This window comes from Lepeophtheirus salmonis, chromosome 2 (genome assembly GCF_016086655.4).
Source record: "Lepeophtheirus salmonis chromosome 2, UVic_Lsal_1.4, whole genome shotgun sequence".
Classification (NCBI taxonomy): domain Eukaryota; kingdom Metazoa; phylum Arthropoda; class Copepoda; order Siphonostomatoida; family Caligidae; genus Lepeophtheirus; species Lepeophtheirus salmonis.
Genome location: NC_052132.2, coordinates 29,895,587 through 29,908,800, shown reverse-complemented (window position 1 = coordinate 29,908,800; position 13,214 = coordinate 29,895,587).

Here is a 13,214-nt window from a genome sequence, read left to right as displayed (position 1 = left end):
GGTTTTTTTAAAACTATAGTCTCTTTCTTTTCTTTATTATTTTTGCGAAAGGAATAGAAAGTTAAGGGAAGTAAAGATAAGTCGAGGGAACGGATAATATTAAATAAGAGATTTGTGTTATTTAATGACAAATTTTAATAATATTTTCTTTTGAGAAACGTGAATAATATCATATGAAGAAGTCTCACAACATGTTATTATTAACATGTTGTGCATAGAGGGGGGCAACTCCAATGACGTGTAAAAGACAATTAAGGGCAAATACCAACCATTTAACTTTAATCTCCCTTCTTTATAAGTTACATTTTTTTCTACAAATGCCCTGTTTCTTGTAGAGGGTTAAGAGTTGGTAAGGCGATCCATATTTGTTACACATTTATATAGTGATCCACCACATAGTGTTCTAATTTGATTTTTACTTCATAGCTTTCTAAATATTTGGAAATAAGTGAGGCCATTATTAAAAACACAAATTTGCCTTGTTCTTTTTTTATTAATAAAAATGGTTAAGTATAATTATCTTGCATTTTAATGACATAATAGAACTGATAACATTAAGTATTACCGTCCATAAAAAAATCCATACATCATTAATATGTTTCATACCCTAATGTGTATAAAATATATGTAATTATATCAGTAGACATTCTTTGTGCAGTTCCTATTAAAATAGGAACATACCAATTTTGTTTCATTCAAATATTAATACAGTCAATCCTGTATTAAATAGTTAAGCAAGGGAAGCTGTTAAAGAGCCTGCTTGGTGGAGGTTACCTCTTTAACAAAGTTTTTTTTTTGTGTTTTGTAATCATTCTAAATGTGAAAACTGGATATGGGCACTTTGTGGTTTGACACGTTTAAAAGAGATAGCTGTTAGACCAAGTTAGGCTGTATATTTTCCTTTGGTGTCAAGTTCTATTTTATACCAGGTTTTAAGTTTATTTATATTTTCAAAACCTTTATATGGCCTGAAGTGATCTTAAGGTATTTTTTTTTTTTTAATTTTTTAATTTTATTTAATGAATATATTAATAAAGTTTCCTCCAACATTGTGTTACATTTAATTAATAATCCAATAAATAAGTAACATTTGTGAAAAGGCTCAATAACGGTTTCATCATTTTATTTATCACTTTCCAAAAGTGTATTCCTCAAAAACTCAGTAGATTTAGGTGTATATAAAATTACTAATTAATTTTTGGATCCAGATTGATTCCCCAGATATGAAGTCCTTGATTTTTGAGCTAATCATTTATTTTGGAAATGTAGAAATAAGTAATATCTATGCATAAACTATGTACCGAGTATGGCCCTATGAAATGAGACTTTAAAAAAAATGAACGTTAATAGTGAAAAAATGGTTACAAATTTAATTTTCAAAGTATGCCCTTCGCTAGCCACACATTTTTCCCATCTTTCAGGCAATTCATTGATACCTTTCCAAAAAAAATGTTCGTTTTTGGCTAACAAACCAAGCATCGATCTATTTTTTGGCTTCAGCGTGAAGATCAAAGCGTAAATCATTGAGTGATAGGCCAATATATGCAAACAAGTGATAATGGGAAGGCAACCGGTCTGTTGAGTAAGCCGCATGAGCAAGAGATTCCTAGTTGTACGATTCAAAAAGCTGGTGGGTGGCTAAAGAGCGATGCTGTGGTGCGTTGACATCAAGGAAAATTACATTGTGTCACCAAGCTTCATATTTTGGCCGTTTTTGGCGTATAGCATGGTTCAAATAGGCTAATTGATATTGGTAGCGATCACCATTACCGATTTAGATTTTTGGATCGGTTTATAATGTCTAACTGGCGACACTTAGGGACCGAAAGGCTCATTTCATAGGTGCATACCTAGTAGGAACCCAAAACTTGCAATAGGAACTAAATTAGGAAAAACGTGATTTTTATGGCATCAAGAGAAACCAACACAAAACCAATTTGTGATATATTTATACACTATAATTATATATATTTTGTAGTCATGATGTCTTCTTTCACGTACAATAACAGTCTTGACACCCCGGCAAATAGAATGACAGGTCATGAGGATGAAGGTCGTCTACATGGCGTAATTCATTTCTATGATGGAAGCTCGGAGCAAATCCAAGTATGAATGAGGTTTACGAAAAAAATATTTCTTCAAGACACCCCCAAACTGCAAAGTCCAAGGTTTGGAGGTTAGGGCTAGAAGAGGACCACATAGAGGACGGCTCAAAGTCATCAATATTGTTGCAGAAGTAGTTTTGGCTCTTCATGGTTGTAATGGTCTTCTTGATGTTTTAAGCAGTCCGGATGGATATGTCAGTGATCTCTGCAGCCTTCTCAGTACTGACACCGCCTCGAAGGAAATTGCACACACGTGCCTTTTTTTGTTGCTACTCTAACATTTTTATACTTAGAGACACAGGATGAAAAGAAAACTTGATTTTTCTTTATTTCAGCGGCCTTTTGGTTGGGTAATGAAACTTTGTAGTTCAAAATAACGGTGATTAAATCGTCATTATATGCAGCTTCAAGTTTATATTTATTTGTAATTTGTTTTGGCATATTTTTTTAGGGTTTGATCTTAAATTTGACCTCTTGGATCGAATTGGACATTTCTTGAGCTTTATTTTTTACCAACAAGGTATTTAAACATATAGAAGCTATTTTTATTTTGAAGATGTTTTATTTTTAATTACATTTAAATGCATCTATTATTTAAATGTACTATTTGCTATTATATTAATAAGAACATATTTATTTTATAATTTAATATTAAAATGTGCATTTGTAAGTACCATCTAAGTTAGTTGTACTTGAAGTCCTCTAAAGTCTAATTTTGATGTAATATGACCCTTTACTATTATGTAAATTATATCATAATCCCTTTTATACATAAAGCTTTATGTGAAAGCTCATATCAACCAGTGGTGTAAAGTTTTACAATCATCACTTTTTAGAAATTAAATGTATATGATAAAAGGTTTTTTTTATTATTGTTAATCTTAATGAAAATCTACCAGTGGCGGTCGGACTCGACGATTTCCATTATTTTATTTATATCTTCGACAATTGGCCTTCCAGAGTGTGGAGAATATTTGACATCCAAATTATCGGAACAGAATTGGCGAAACTCAAACTCCATGTAATAATCTGTTAAAGTATCGAGACCATTATCTCTATTCATATTTTCTGGCAAGCTGGCTTGTGTTTTCGCCTTATTCGAAGACAAGTTTGTAAACTATAGTGTATTTTTTTCTTTCCTAGTGTCCATCTTTGACATGGCTCAAACAATCACACAACTGTCAAAAAGTTTTTTTTGTATAATTATAGCTATGAATAATAAAATTTGCAATAATTAGTATAAAATTCTATAAATCAGAATCTTTATTTGATTTAATAGGCTTAAATTGGCCCTAATATGGGGCCTTGCCATTAAGTTTTTCATTTATTTATTTAAAAGATCCATTATGGCTACTTTAAGTAAAATTTGCAACGCCTCATGTGAATTGATAAGAATAATTTGTTGATAGAGATTGAGAGTCATTTGTTGAAATTTCAAACTCAATTTTGAGAAAAATCATTCTTTCTTTGATGGACCACACATCAGTTTTATGAGTAATAAAGACCTGTAATAGTGTTTTGTTATTCCTTATGTATGATCAAGGACCAGGTTCTACTCCAGTCCCACTTATCAGTCATTTAAGAAGATAAAATAGAACCCTTATGGCATCGTTGATGGTGTTTTTAATTTTTAATTTTATTCCTTTATATAACAGAATAAATTATATAACTAAATCAAATAAATAAAATGTTCGTATTATAATGAAAATAGGAATATTTTTTCCAATACATGAACCATGCTCTTAATACATCGGTCATATATATCTTATATAGCAGAGTAAACCATCGAAATATGAAGAAAAAAAAAAGTTCCAAGGACCAACAGTTTAGAACCGACAGTATTATACCTCGACGGGACTGAATAAATAAGGACCAACACAACACTATTCTGTAATATTGATAAATAAATTTATGATAGGAAGTCCAAGCTGAGCTCAAAACAAGTGAGACAAGCAGTCGGAATGATTGCCATGAATCCATCAACAAATCTCAAATCCATCCAGCAGGGGTTGAGAGTAACAGGAACTTTGGTTGAACGATCAATTGTGCAAAGGATTTTGCACTAGAATGGGTTTTGGGTTGTGCACCAAGAAATACTCAACTCGCACTACTATGTGAGGTGCCCAATTTTTGTATTGGTCTCCAAGAGGTACTTTAAAATAAGCAAAGTATACACTCTTATCGAAGGGAGTTATGTTCCGTCTTTGAAGTGATAAAGTAAAGCATCCACAGATATAACAGAATATATCTGGCTCGCTAAAGTACTTTCTTCACCCTGAGGATGTAGACGGCTAGCTTATACATTTATACAGATGTGTTCGGATTTCGTAAACAGATATAGAGGTGATTTAAAATTTTTTTAATAATCCCGAACGTTTACTAAATCCAAATGAGAGCAACTCAAGAAAGCGCATCCATTGAGAGCTACACTAGTATGGATTGTATTAATTAAAGGATAAATTGATTGCTCAAGGAAAAGAAGGCTCTCACCAAGCTATATATAAGAGCACAGTAGGTACTCGAGCCAAAGTGAGAAAAAGGCATACATATAAAACAGGAACTCGTGGTATAATTAATAAATCCTTTTTATGTTAACATAATATAATAAATAATCGTTCTGGACCAATTTTACAGATAAATTGTTAATAGCATGACATCACATATTTTTTTCAAATTCAATGACGTTATATGAGGTTTAAACAGAGTTAGCTCGGATTAATTTTGATCCCGCCATCTCTTATATGTATACAATATTTTTTTTAGAACGTATCGTGTAAATTTGTTATTTTCTTGAAAAAATAAATGACAGTTGGTCTAGAAAAAAATTGGTCTCTCATAATATATGAGTCCAAAAAAATCGTGCCATAAATTGAGACCAAAAAATTCGGTCCATAAGGTTAGATTGAATCAAAATCGGTCCACAAAGTGAGACTGAAAAAAATAGGTGTAGTGTCTGAGACCGCGGTCCGTACCAACAAATGTTGTCTACTAAAAATCACTGAAGACCGAACATAAAAAAATTCGGTGAAGGACCGAGTCCCGACACCAAACACAATTTAATGAACAATTATAGTTTATAATAGAGGTTTATTGTAAAAGAAAACTTAAATTAAGAGGAAAATACTACTGTTATTATTTGATTATATGACCAAATCATTGGAAATTATGTAACACTATTCAACAAAATCATACTTTTATATGTCCCAAAATCAAAACAGTTTGAATTTTTTAGAATTAGATGCATTGATTCCAAATCTAGCCCTAGTTTTTCTAGGGTTAGATTTAAAGAAAAATAAGTCTTTAATAGGAAACAAGGGATCAAACTTGGTAAAATTTCGCTGTTGAACATTGTTAAGCATAAATTATAATTTTGGATCACCCAACATTTGTAACATCTAAATCTTGATTAAACGCAAAGTCCTTTAACCCATCTATTGCTGAATTTTAACTTTTTTTCTTGGCAACAATATAAAGGACTTTAAACTGGACTAATGTATGAACAAATATATTTACATTGTATTAAGTTGAGGAAAAAGTAATTTCTTATTTCTTTTTTAGAATCTCTTTTAAACTATATATATCTTGTTCATTATTGGTCACACCGGATCATACGATATAGTATTTTAAAGGCATGGGCGTATACTACAAACGCTTTTTTAAGTATTACGCTTGGGTGTTTCAGTCGTGAATTATTGAGGGCCGAGTATGAGGTCTCAAAGGAATACATTTGCCATATTTTACATTTTTACAGCCTGAAAGGAAAAAAACGATCCTTTCTGGAGCAGATTGTGACTGGTGATGAAAAATGGATCATTTACTTTAATTTCAAGCGACAGAGATCATGGTCGAAAGCCAACGAAGTATCCCAGACCGTGGCCAAGCCAGGATTGACAGCCAGGAAGGTGCTTCTGTGTGTTTTATGGGATTGGCGGGGAATAATCTACTATAAGCTTCTCCCCTATGGTCAAACGCTGGATTCTCCCTTCCACTTTGAACAACTCGACCTTTTTGAAGATGGGGATCGAACAGAATCGACAAGCATTGTGAACAAGAGAAGAATCGTGTTTCATCAAGATAATGCCAGGGAGCACACATCTTTGATGACGCACTATAAGCTACGGGATATCATATGGGCAGTTCTTATGCATCCACTCTGTAGTCCGGACCTGGCTCCAAGTGAATAATATCTGCTTCTATCTAAGGCCAACTCCCATCGGGGTACAAATCTGGCCTCAATAGGGCATGGGAAAATTGGGTTTCCGAGTTTTTGTCAATAGAGGCAAGGGATTCAACAAGAAGGGCAAGATGAAGTTAGATTCTCCTTGGCAACAATTTATCCAACAGAACGGAGCATACTTGGCTTAAATTGTATGATTGTAGCCTTGTTTTAAAGAATCGAAATATATCAAAAATTAAGGGAATACTTTTTCCCCTTTTTTCCCCATATATATATTATATATATAAGCATATAAATCAATATATACTAAATTTGCAAATAACTCTTTGTCATTTTTGCTCCAAATTGAATCTATGGGTGTGTATTAGAATATGTAAAATATACAATTTTACTCAGTTTACCTTATGACAACCAATTTTGTAGTGTAATACAATACTGAAGTTTTAAAGATATATTGCTTCTCAATAAGGGATTTAGAAACGGTACATTCCTCTCATCTATCCCTGAAAAAGTCTCAAATTTTGAAACACCCTTCTCAATCCATTATTTTCACTTGTATTATAGTAAAATACTTCAGTCTATAATGGAATTCGTTCAAAAAAATGGATTTATTTAAAAAAAAACCTAGACGAGGAACCCCTACATTAAGATTCAGAAGTTGGATAATTGAAGTAAAAAGTAGGGAATAAATTTTTGGTTCCCTAACCCAAGAAAGTGCAATGATGTTTAATTTCGTAGAACATAATTCCTAAACTGTGGATCTTACAATAATTCAAGGGTCTTCTTCAACTCCTCAACTTTTTAAAAACCCTTTTCAATGAATAATACATACATTATTCCTAGCCCAAAAAATGGTCCCGTCTCGTACCAAAAGATTTCCTTTTTTAGAGTAATTCCTTGGATTTTAATGCAATATGTGAAATTATTTGTAGCTAATCATATTACGTATAATATATTTAATTGCAATTAAAAAATACTTGTAAAATGAGAGAGCTTTTTAATAGGATATTTATTTATATATAAAATTTGCAAATATGTGTATATTTAAAAAATATTAATGGATAATGAAGTTTAATATGAATTGACAATGTTTTTGAAGCACTTTTAAAGAAAAACGTGACATAGAAAATATTCACAAATGGAAATGTTCATATGAAATATAGGTTTATTTCTATTTGTGTATGAAGAAAAAAAAATTCGGTGATGTTGATACTTAACTTACGACTTGAGTTGGAATCAAAAGTTATAACTGGTTACTTCATCAGACTTCAACAAATTTTTTAACAAATTCTTTCAAGGTAATTTCAATTTCTTAAAGAAGTAGCTATTTACAAAGTACTCTTGATATCACCTTATCCAATTGGAATACTTTATTGAACCATTTGTCCCGCCATTTGCAAAACTGTCATTTCAATTTTTTCAATGGATATAAAGTACTATGTAAAGTATGGAAGAAAACTCAATTAGAATAATTTTATTTTACAATTTGACCTTTTGAACCAGAGTGGTATACAAGCTGTTTTCAAAAAGTAAGGTGACTTAAAAATAATAATTTATTCATCAATATTTAGGCTTTCCAATTCAAAGTAATCCCCCTCAGATACAATCCACTTGTTCCAAGGTTTTTTCCCATCTTCAAAGCACTTCTTATCAGCATTTTTCGCCTTGAGCTCTTCCAACAATGCAGTCTTTATCTCTTCAATTGTCGCAAATCAATATGTTTTCATAGGTTCCTACGGTTCTGCGAACAAGAATAAGTAACATCCGGTGAATATGGGGGGTGAGGCATGATTATGTTGTAGTTGTTTCTTACCAAAAAATATTTGGCAAGCAAAGGGGCATTATCGTGATGCAAAAGCCATAAATTGTTTTTCCCTAATTCTGACATTTTCTTAGTATTGCTTTTCGAAAGCTGCGGATAGCTTCAAGATAAATACTATTTATTGAGTGTACAACCATATGGTAAGAACTCCTGATGCACTTTGCTACCTTAGTCGAAAAAAACATTAAGAATAACTTCGACATTCGATCGAATCTACCTGGGCATCTTAGAAGAATTTGTACCAATTTTAAATATTAATTTTTTTTGCACTCAGAACCGTTTCACTGTATGCCACTGTCAACTTTTCAAGCGTTTTGAAGCAGTTTTTACAGAAAATTTAATGCCAAATCTTTGATCCAGGCTTTTCAATAGTAAAAAATCGCCAAACATGCAAAATATTTATAACTTTTATGTCTCTCAAAAACTAAATAAATATACAATTTTGCTGAAACAGTAAATACCTGTTCGTGTAATAACATAAAAAAATCGAGTATACCAAATGTGTGTTCCCCCCAAAATTTGAAAGTTACTTTACTTTTTAAACACAGCTCGTATATACCTTTATTAAATATAGATAAGTCAACTCAAAACAATAAACTCCCTCCCCCCCCCCCGCTAGTGTTGTACTGGGTCATATTTATTCGGTCCAGTCCAGTTTTAGGACCGGACCTTAGGACTGTCAGTCTTTGGAAATGACAATGAACGCTTTGTCTTTGGAATTTTCCCAAATGGTTTATTAAGTCAAAAAGATATATCAGAGATGTTTTATAACATTTCCAGTAAATATTCATGTTTTCATTAAGTAAAAAAAAAAATATATTGTTACTTTGTTATTTAATTAATTATATTATCCAAAGGAATAATTAAAAAAATGAATAACACCCTCGATAGCGTCAAGAGGTTTTTTTTTTTTTTTTTTTAATATATATGTTGCACATCAACGTAAATCTATACTTAAACACGGAAATAAACAAAAATAACGTAGAAATAAGTATCCATTGAGGTATTCACACTTCTTTTTTGGGGGGATCTTTTCTTATGAGCTTTTTATAGTAAGTGTTACTGACAAATTAAAAAGTTTTTTTTTTTAAATTGCCGTGTCCATCAAAAACAAAGTTCTTCATTAAAATAGTGGATTGACAACAGGGGCGGGCATTCCATGTCAACTGTTCACACTCTCACAACATCATCCTCACCGATTATAACAATTGTTGGTAAGGGTGTTGATCCCAACAAAAGAACACCATATCTAAAATTTTATCAATTATTACATTTTTGAAAATAAAAATTAGAATTTTACTATTATAGCAAAAATGGTTTTTTTCGTGTATAGGTCTAGGTGAAAATGATTCCATTAAGATACCACTCTATTTTTTGGGATAGTGATAGTCCATGAGTAATATAAACTTGTAACAAAAAATTAGCAAAATCAAACTTTAAGTATGGCTGGGCACTTTTTTTAATATTTTGCAATAATGCTTACATTGTATTTTTTGCCAAAAAATCAAAGCACTGCTTCTTGTAAGTATTTTAAAATAAACAATTTTAAAATCGGTTGAGTTTGAGCAAAGTTATGCCTCCCTGAAGTTCGAAAAGGGACAAACTTTGTGGGACTGCGAAACGGCGGACCCTTGGTTCTCATATATGCTTGAAATTTCATAAATAATATTATTTTGTTATGATAAACACCCCTACCAAAAATTATTAAAATCCGTGATGACCCAAATCAAAAATTTCCAAAAAGTGTGAACACTAGACATGGAATGCTCCAATAGGTAAAGCACAAAAAGACTCTTAAGTATATCAAAGGGCTTTATTCATCCATCCAATTTACAAACCACAATAAATTATTTTATTTGTTCTTTCATGTTTTTCAATTTTCCTTTTTTTCCCCGAATATGTCGTGTCCATGTCTGATTTTGTTACTCATATTCTCAACTACTCTATGGAGTTCACTACTGCAATACTTGTCATTGATTAAAAAAAAAAAACTTTGTTCCAATATATAAAACAATTCTCTTCTTCTCTTTGAATTCCAGGGTAAATTTCTTCCTGAAACCACTCATAAAGTTGTAAGAATTCTTTAATGATTCGCCTTTTATAAATATATACCTATCAGTGTAGAATTGACTCGAATTTTTCCCCCCACCTAATTCTATTACTAGCAATATATTATTATTATTAACTTTTTCCATCAAAGGCAAAAGTGCCAAATTAAAAATATAAAGAGATTATGGATCTCCTTAACGTGCACCTCTTTTGCATTTTATTTCTTTAGTGAAAACTCCATCCATGTATAAAAAGAGACTGCATTCAAAAAGTAACCTTTAACAATGTTAAAAATGTCTTGTCAAAACACGTTTCGATTTGTTTAAGAATATGTCGATGGCTTATAATATTAAAGGCTTTCCAAAATATTTTGACAATATTATATCTCTATCCATACCATTTTTAATCATTCTTGGTGATTTTAACTTTATTTTGGATATGTGTCTTTGGGGGATGAATCCAATTACTTCAAAAGAAATGATGGTGAGAATAGGCATAATCTTTTGAGTAATTGTATAATTGTTTATAGAACTTCAAGTAGAGTTATTGAATCCAAACTTTTGTAATCCGCACCGTTGCGATCAGGTTTTGTTATCAGGAGAATAATTCTGTAATTTAGAAAGGAGGGCATAACTAAAATCTCAAATGGTATGTAATAATGTTGTAGTGGTCCTTATTTATGACCAAGGACTGTGGTTTAGTCCAGCCCCACTTGTCAGTCCTTATATAAGATATTTAAAAAAGCCACAAGAGTTCGATTGTATCTTCTTTAAAGACTGACAAGTGGGTTTGGACTGGGCCACGGTCCTTGATCCTTAATAAAGGCAGACTCAACGCTACACCCGATCTCCTACAACTAATCTTTAAAAAGTTTACAATTTAAAAATACGGATTTTCACCCATGCTTAAAGTGTATTAATATGAAAAGCCTCAACACTAATTATGGACTTGAAATGAACTCGAATGAAATTTTTTTAAAAATGAACAACTAAAAAGCTTGCAAATGCAAACCTTATGTTACAAAAAGGAAAAACGTATGCATAATTAAATAAAATACAGTCAAACCTTGTATAAAGGCCACCTATTTTAAGCGTGTCACCACATTAAGTGACCATATAAAGTTTCCAAATTAAGAAATTTTATAAAACAGGAAACATTTTTTAAGAGTTCACTTGTCATGTTGTGGCAGTCTTCGGACCGGTTCTATTGTTCAATAGTAATTTCAGGCCTCGAGACTGGTTCTTAATACCGTTTTATTCTCAGAAATGTCAGTTTTTGGAACTGGTCCTTAACAGTCTGTCCTCAGAACTTTTCCTAGACATTTATATGAGTTATTAACCCAAATAAGATATATGAAATGTATATTAAGAGCATTGTACATAACTCGCAAAAAAATCATGTTCTCATAATAATTATTTATATAATATATGTTCATTTTGTTATATAATTCATTTGATTACACATCAAAATAATAATACAAAGAAAACAGACCTTCAATGACGTCACAAGGGATCGAATTTACTTTATTTAATCACTGACTAAGTGGACTGGAGTGGACAGTGATCCTGGGTCCTAAATAAAGATGGACACAACATTAGTAACCTGTACTAAGGTTTTGCTTTTCCAGTTTTCCTTGTTTGACTCCCTTTATACAGGTTTAATGTAAATGAAGAACTCAGCAGATTGTTTTCATCCCTAGCCAAATAGATTTCCATATTATGACACATGCTTAAAATAAAATTTCTATCGACGTTCCTATAATTTTTCAAATTTGATTAAAAAATATAGTTTTCAATAGTCTCTTGACTTAGAATAACTTTTAAATATATTATTTATTAGCTTTAACATAAACTTTAGAATGCCAAAGTTTTTAATTTCCCTCTACTTAAAAATTTTTAACTGTTTAGATAGGATAAATATTTCAATACGTATTTTTAGCGTTACTTACAACATTTTTTTAAATTAATTCTTCTTAAAGGACATGTTTCCATCAAGTAGTGCATTTTAAAATTATAGAGAAATAATATGATAGATTAAGAGTACTTAAGACATAAATAATATTCGCTGATGTGTTCTAGAATCAAGTGGTCGGTCCTAACTCCTTCGACAGCGCAAGGTTTTTTTTATTGTTCATTTAAGATGGAGTTGCACTGATTAAGTATTTACATTTACTTCAACTTACTTAGGAATATTGTGTGAAGTCCATATACATAAAGCGTATTGTTCATGAGCTATGGCGATAGGGCAAGTTTGAAGAATGCTAACTATCCATTAATAAATGTATAAAAAAATTTGAGTAAAATTTTATTTTATAATATTTCACTCATAATGAGGCTATGATTTCCATGCCTATTAATATTTAAGGTTTCAGGTACTTCTTCACTTACTATTAATTAGAATAACAGCAATCTTCATTTTCTTCTTCTTTTTTATACGTCTCAATTAACCAATACATTGCTAAGCAAACTTGCCCCTCAGATACTCTTTGACTTTAAACGCACATATCTCAATGAGTATTTAACCAATAAATTTATTCCACTTTCGAATTCACGATAAATAATTAAATTTCCATAAATAAAAAGAGTTCATGAATTTATAAAAAATAAAAAATGACTCTATAGTTTCAAACTCATAAAATGTTCCACCTCTCAGATTTGAGTTTTTCTGTAGGAGTTTCCGAGGGTGTTCACCCTCAAAAAATTCTTGGAGAAAAAAAAATTCCCAGATGATTTCAGATTTAATTATTTGATCGTATATGCTATTTTCATGTAATTAATTCACGTTGAATACATTTTGAAGATCCATATATGTACTAAAAATGATACTTAATGAAGCGCACCGATAGCAAGCTTAATAATGATTATGTCATTATAATTTCACCTTCTAACGTAAGATAATATGAATACAATTTAGATTTACCCCGAAGATATGGGTAAGACTGGATTAAAGTATATGCTTTCTTCTAAAAATATAGAATTAATTACTCAAATATCACAGTGTTTATTATTTAATATCTGGTTCCGGAATTTCACAAGTTCCTCAAATTTAATTTGCTTCCTTG